Consider the following 7,880-nt stretch of genomic DNA (forward strand, 5'->3'; position numbering starts at 1 on the left):
AGAGGATTGAGGCAAGATTAGGGTTATGTTTAAGAGCAAGAGAAACGGTTAGTCATTGATATTGGCTGATCCAAAGTATTTCACAATAGCCCAATGTTTTTGACAATCAACCACTTATCCACTACATTATTTCATAATAAATGGCTGACCAAGCATTTTCTTGTATTTCACTGAATTCACTGATCGATCGATCGATTGATTGATTGATTCATTCATTCATCGTGGACATTTTTACACTTATTAATTTATTTTCATTTAACATCCTGAATTGAACGAATTGAAATGGATCCCTGAATTCAGCAGGACGGGGGCTTTCAGAGCGGGTGGGAAATGCATTGTGGTTGATTTGGGGGTTTTCTGCCGAACCGAGAGGAGACGCACAGCACTGTGTTTTACTGACAGCGCAGAAATACACCCCGCTCTCCTCAGCCGTCACCGCCGACGACTTCAAAAAGCCCTCCTTCTCTCCGTCTCCGCTTACGTTGAAACTTCCAACTTCCGTGTACGGTTGTTTAAAGCTTAGGTAGCCCTGTAGTTCGAGGCCTGCTCCGTCCGTCTGCTTGTACCAGTATAATCTGTCGAAGTTGCTGTCGTCGTGACTGCAGGTGAGTGTCACGGCTTCCCCGCGGTGGAGCACAAGCTCGGGCGGAGACTGCAGAACCGTGATGCAGACGACCGAACCTGTGGAAAGACGGCGGTGAGGGACGGATTATAAGGCACAGTTAAACACACGAACTGATTACCAGACACAGTTAAAACAAACAAACAAACAAAAAACATGACGTTAAAAAAAAAAAAACAATTCTGACCACAGTAGTGAAAGTGCATCTTACTTGAAAGACAGGCTAGTGACAACGTGAATCTAATCACATTCACAATCATGCTGGCTCCCTGGGCTACAGAGAGCGAAGAACAGCACAGCAACATCGACTCCTCGAGGTACTATAGCTTTCTGCTGCGGTGAGGAAGAACCGACAGCAAACCAGCGCAGAATACCGGAGTCAAACAGGAAACTAGCCTGCTGCAGTATGACTGTGCATCTCTACTGCCTCCTACTGGACACGTTGACATTAAATTGTGCAGCATGAACACGGACTGCGTTTAAATAAACAGATCCTTCACTTTAACTTGCAAGCAGGGGTTAAGTTGAGAGTGGACGCGGGTGGACGGCGTCCACCCCCCTTTGGTAAATAAATCAATAATTTTGACCGGCAGTTTTACAAATAACTATGACAATCCAGTCCATTTTTCGTATGCTCCAGTCCATGTGTTCCCTCTAGCCAGTTACTCGCTCAACCAATCAAAAAATATGAATAAAAAAACTCAGGAGAAACAGTCGTTTATATAGACAGACACAGAAAGAAAAATATCGTTGATTGTTTGGAAGCAGACGCGGTAGGTAATTTCATTAACATGTAATTTCAGCTATGCAAAATTTTAAAGAGAGACGAATAAACAGCCCCCACGAACGCCGGCTATTATTAACGGCAACTTTGATTGCTTGAGCAAAATCATCAGGTTGCTGGTCAGCAGCTAAGCTAGGATTGAATATTTCCCACATAGCCAACGTAACGTTTTGTTCAGCGGCGACTGGTGACTGGTGCGCTGAAAATTGGTGGGGCGCAAAACTTTCCTTTAAACTAATCATTGATCTCAATCTGTTTTCGTTAGTAATTTTCTTTTTTTATCAAGCGTGCCAACGATCAGACTAATCAAATGGCAAGTAGCCTAACACACAGTGTCTTCATACCGTGTTAGGGGGATTAAATCATAAATTGAATTTATCCGTTAAAAATCCGTTTTAATCACCAAGTAGTCTGCGCTTAACAAACAATATCACCAGTCCAGTCTGTTATCGACCGTGTTAACTTTCAGAGTAACCAGAAAAAACAAAACCTGCACTTCAATTTTGTTTACAATCTGCTCATTGCAGATATTTGCCATGAACACGAGTGCGGAGAACGAAGTGCAGAATGTATCCGCAAATGTTGATTTAATCCAGGCCTATATATGTACCTATATACACACAGATGGCTGAGAAATTTAAGGAAAAACAAGCATAAAGTGTCTTAGGAAGGCATTTGGGGCACCACAAGCTGCCAGAACAGCTTCATCAGGCCTTGGCATAGATTCTACAAGTCTCTGGAACTCTACTGGAGGGATGGAACAGCATTCTTCCAAAAGATATTCCCACATTTGCTGTTTTGATGATGATGATGATGGAGAGTGCTGTCTAACACGTTGGTCCAAAATCTTCCATAGGTGTTTAACTGGGTTGAGATCTGGTGACTGTGAAGGCCATAGCATATGATTGACATCATTTTCATTTCAAAAGCTGATTTTTGATGTCCTTGATTCATGAACACATTGAAAGATCATGCACTGACAAGAAAATAGTCATAACTTATCAACTGCCCATCCAGTATTCACAAACCCATTGCCTATTAGTATGTGTATCTTGACTGTTACTCAAAGTGTTTTCTGATTATTTGTGCTTGAAATCTTAGAATTTCTGCATGCAGCTAAATTTTCTGAAATGTTGCTATGGAATTATTACTGACTAGCATTTGTATCAGGGAAGTAAGTTTGCAAAACTAGGCAGGCATATAATTGATATAAATTTGTCATAACTTTTAAAAGATGTTACACATTGAGTGAGATGTGACACAAGAGTGAGGCTTAAAACACAAGGGAGAATGATCATTTACAGTATACTGTATTTACAGTTATGACAGAAGGTTCAGTAACAGAGAGGATGGGGAAGTGGTTTTTGTAGGGGTAAGAGGAGACCTGTATCACTGTGATATCCACGCAGCGCACAGATACACGGCACTGTCTGTTAATGCCAGCCTGTCGATGTGAAGGAATGCCTGCCGTTCACCATCTCCACTCACGTTGAATCTTTTTTCACCCTCCATCTCTACGTTCTTATAATAAACCCGTCCAAGGAGCTTCATCCCATTCCCCTGCTGGGGTTGCTGGTACCACAGTATTGTGTCATATTTCTGTATGCTGTGGCTGCAGTTGAGTTGCACAGACTCTCCAGGGGCTGTCAGAAGGGCGGGGGGAGACTGATTAACTTTATTACTGAGCGCCAGCCCCGCGGACATAGGGATAGAAGACACTTCAAGAACTTGATCACCGCGTACATGAACAGTATCAAGATTGCTTTTCTCTCACTTTCTGAAGAATGAATGCTTACCCGTCCACCAGAGCAAGACTCCCGTTAGCCTGGCGAGCGCATGGACCATTTTGTCGCGTCACTGCTGGAGAAAGAGCAGCATCATTTAACCTGCACTGAGCCACCTCATGAAAGAGGAAGTGACATCACAATAGAATAAGGAAACTGATTAACAGAAGTGTCTCTGCCCACTCAGAACTCTGAACCATTGTGACCACACACAAAAAAAATATATACAAGCAAAATAAATTTAAGCAGGTTCTGTCAGAAAACTCTAGTTACAGCCGACTAATCAGTCGGCCCCAATTAAATTTAAGTGGCTATTAACTCACTGGGACAGTCGTGCGTGTACTTGTGAGATTGAAAAGGTTAGTAGTTTCAGGTACATTCATATTATATTTGTAGTATCTAGAGGGTTCACTTAAGTCACCTTTGGATTTGACAGTTCATACTACAGTCCTGTTGTTTGTGTTCATTCATCAGTATATCTTGTTATACTACATTATTCATTTGCAGCAGGGGAAAAATATAAAAAAATATAATCAAAACCACATTTGAAGCCGTGCAGGTGTGCTGTCAACTATAAGGGCGATTGCGGCTAAGGAAGAGGTTTCTGCAGAGATGAGAGGGGCGTCTGCAGCAACGTGCTATGCTCATGGCACAGAAATAAACTGCAGCATCTTCAGACGTCAGGTTGGATATCTCCAGCGTTCCTGTTTTCGTTGCATCTCCTGATATCTGAAACTTGTCACTGAAAAGGTCTCCAGGGGTGAATCTGTCTCGGTAAAGGGAACCAATGAGCTTCAGCCTTCCTACCCCTTCAGGCTGCTGGTACCAGAACATGCGAACGTAGCTCGGGTCATCACAGCTGCAGCTGAGAGCGGAGGACTCTCCAGGGTTTTTGAGAAGTTTGACAGGGAGCAGCTGAACATTGACGCTTTGTGACAGTTCTGCTAAACGATAAAGAAGAGGATGAAAAACAAAGAGATGCTCACACTGACCAGCTTGTAAGTGATTGTGTCTGTCTCATTGTGCACACAACAGCACCAAGACAAAAGCAAAGTCCTCTCAATATATGGGTCTTTCTTAACTCTTTAAGGTGAAGGATATCAAAATACGGTGTTAATGTTGTTAATTGAACATTCTAAAGCAGATGTAACAATCAACACTGCTAGTTCACAGCAATGGAGTTTCAGAACACTGAAATGGAATTTTTAAAAAAACAATCCAGAAAACCTACTCTACAACGGGTTAAACCTCACCTGCCAGACAGATCAGAGACACAGTGAATGTGAGGACAAGTCTGATCATCTTGATGCATCAGAGCCAGAGAGAGAAGAACGCTGCATGGCTGCCCATGGATGTTCTCTGGAGGGGAAGGGGTGGGGGGGGGAGGAGACAGGAGAAAAATTAATTTTTTAAATGACATGTCTGTCCGTTTATGAAGCTTTACACCCCCCTGCAGGAGAGCCTCACTGCCGTTTGTGTTCTTGGCTTCGTTTCAGGTCTGCTCCTCCCCTGTCACAGTGAGACTGGCACTGGGAGGTTTATGTTCACCCAGCCAATGAGTCTGCAGGGCCGTGTTCACTGACTGCACAGAAATATGTGCCGCTGTCTTCTGCCTCCAGCTTCTTCACCCTGAGAGAGCCTCTTTCAGCCACAGCTTTGTCTGCCACATACCTGTCTTTGCTAAAATCCCCAAATTCAGGGCTTGCATAGGAAGTTGTAAACACTATTAGCTGAATTCCCTCAGGTGGGTTCTGTTTGTACCAGTACATCTGACTGTAAGTTGCTCCCAAGGTGTGGCTGCAGTTCATCTGGGCCGGGTCCCCCAAATTACCCCAGAGAATTTTGGGGGTTATAGCCACATTACTCCGCACACCTATAGAAAAAAGAAATAAAATTGTAACCTTGTTCATGAAGCCAAAATATGAGATTGGAAAGAATGTGATTGTCTCCAGTCAACTTCATCATTAATGTTGGCAGAGATGGCTACTGGGTCTCAGATATTGTCTAGAGACGACGCCTTACCTCTCACTGAGAGCAAAAAGACAGCGAAAATTAGAAGACGTCTGATCATGTTGATTTCTCTGTGTTGCCGAGAGAGCAAATAAAATTCAACCACTGAAATCCGAAGGTCTCTCAAGAAAGGGAGGAAGTGACATCACAACTTCAACACTTACAGGTATATGTGTAAAGTCATTCCAGTAACCAATGGCAACCCTTCTCTATGACAGAGCAGCCATACTATGCCAGATATTTGGCATGGAATGAAAGAATATTTTAGTGGTTTTGTGCAGGTGTGTTGGTCTGTTCTTTATAGGCAATAACAAGTCTCTGTTTCTGAAGAGGCTCTGTCTGTTTTTGTAGTGAAGAAAAAGGACCAGCAAGCATTGTGCTACTCACTGCACAGAAATACATTCCACTGTCATTGGAGTTCACTTTTGGGACGTGAAGAGATGCTGCCTCAGTTCCATCTCCACTCAAACTGCAGTGATCCTTATATAAGGTTTCTACGGTCGGAGACTTTAAATAAACATATCCCATCAGAGTCAGGGCGCTGTCCCCTGGTGCTCGATGGTACCACAGTATGGTGTATTGAGATGGGATAGCATGACTGCAGTTGAGCTGCATGGATCCTCCAGAGTCTATCGTCAGTTCAGCAGGAGACTGATTAACTTTATTACTGAGCGCCAGCCCTGCGGACACAGAGAAAGAAGATACTTCAAGAGCTGAATCACCACACACATATAAGGCTTCTGCCAGAAAACTGAACCAGGTTAGGTTTATTCTGCTTTCTGATTAATTAATCCTTACCTGTCAACCAGAGTAAGGCTGCTGTTAGCCTGGGGAGCAGTTGGATCATTTTCTTGCTTCACTGCTTGAGAAAGAGCAGCATCAGTTAAACAGCACTGAGCCATCTCATGAAAGAGGAAGTGACATCACAATAGAATAAGGAAACTGAAAAGTGTCTCTGCCCACTCAGAACTCTGAACCATTGTGACCACACACAAATAAAGTATATACAAGCAAATTAAATTGAAGTAGTTTCTACACAAAACTCTAGTTGCAGCCGACTAATCAGTCGGCCCCAATTAAATTTCAGTGGCCATTAACTCACTGGGACAGTAGTGAGTGTACTTGTGAGATGGAAAAGGTTAGTAGTTTCAGGTACATTCCTGTTATATTTGTAGTATCTAGAGGGTTCACTTAAGTCACCTTTGGATTTGACAGTTCATACTACTGTCCTGTTGTTTGTGTTCATTCATCAGTATATCTTGTTATACTACATTGTTAATTTGCAGCAAAGGAAAAACACAATCAAAACCACATTTGAAGCCGTGCAGGTGTGCTTTCAACTGTAAGGGCGATTGCAGCTAAGAAAGAGGTTTCTGCAAAGATGAGAGGGGCGTCTGCAGCAACGTGCTATGCTCATGGCACAGAAATAAACTGCAGCATCTTCAGACGTCAGGTTGGATATCTCCAGCGTTCCTGTTTTCGTTGCATCTCCTGATATCTTAAACCTGTCAATGAAACGGTCTCCAGGGGTGAGGCTCTGTCGGTAAAGGGTGCCAATGAGCTTCAGCCTTCCTTCCCCTTCAGGCTGCTGGTACCAGTACATGCGAACGTAGCTCGGGTCATCACAGCTGCAGCTGAGAGCGGAGGACTCTCCAGGGTTTTTGAGAAGTCTGACGGGGAGCAGCTGAACATTGATGCTTCGTGTCAGTTCTGCTAAACGATAAAGAAGAGGATGAAAAACAAAGAGACGCTCACACTGATCAGCTTGTAAGTGATTGTGTCTGTCTCATTGTGCACACAACAGCACCAAGAAAAAAGTAAAGTCCTCTCAATATAGGGGTCTCTCTCAACTCTTTAACGTGAAGGATATCAAAATACGTGATTAGAATGTTGTTAACTGAACAGTCTAATGCTGATGTAACAATCAACACTGGTAGTTGACAGCAATGGAGTTCCAGAACCCTGACTTTGAATTTTGAAAAAAAACAATCCAGAAAACCTACTCTACAACAGGTTAGACCTCACCTGCCAGACAAATCAGAGACACAGTGAATGTGAGGACAAGTCTGATCATCTTGATGCATCAGAGCCAGAGAGAGAAGAACGCTGCATGGCTGCCCATGGATGTTCTCTGGAGGGGAAGGGGTGGGGTGGGGGAGGAGACAGGAGAAAAGTTAATTTTTTAAATGACATGTCTGTCCGTTTATGAAGCTTTACACCCCCCTGCAGGAGAGCCTCGCTGCCGTTTGTGTTCTTGGCTTCGTTTCAGGTCTGCTCCTCCCCTGTCACAGTGAGACTGGCACGGGGAGGTTTATGTTCACCCAGCCAATGAGTCTGCAGGGCCGTGTTCACTGACTGCACAGAAATATGTGCCGCTGTCTTCTGCCTCCAGCTTCTTCACCCTGAGAGAGCCTCTTTCAGCCACAGCTTTGTCTGCCACATACCTGTCTTTGCTAAAATCCCCAAATTCAGGGCTTGCATAGGAAGTTGTAAACACTATTAGCTGAATACCCTCAGGTGGGTTCTGTTTGTACCAGTACATCTGATTGTAAGTTGCTCCCAAGGTGTGGCTGCAGTTCATCTCGGCCGGGTCCCCCAAATTACCCCAGAGAATTTTGGGGGTTATAGCCACATTACTCCGCACACCTATAGAAAAAAGAAATAAAATTGTAACCTTGTT

At 43.7% G+C, this 7,880-nt stretch overlaps 1 long non-coding RNA gene across 1 annotated transcript; it reads left to right on the top strand.

Moving 5' to 3' along the window:
- Window positions 1-1,337: 1,337 nt before the first annotated feature.
- LOC135243219 (uncharacterized) lies at window positions 1,338-4,406 on the top strand. Its single transcript, XR_010326585.1, has 3 exons — window positions 1,338-1,395; window positions 3,742-3,874; window positions 4,006-4,406. It is a non-coding gene; the product is annotated as an uncharacterized LOC135243219 (long non-coding RNA).
- Window positions 4,407-7,880: the final 3,474 nt, after the last annotated feature.

Source organism: Anguilla rostrata, chromosome 1, assembly GCF_018555375.3.
Source record: "Anguilla rostrata isolate EN2019 chromosome 1, ASM1855537v3, whole genome shotgun sequence".
NCBI lineage: Eukaryota > Metazoa > Chordata > Actinopteri > Anguilliformes > Anguillidae > Anguilla > Anguilla rostrata.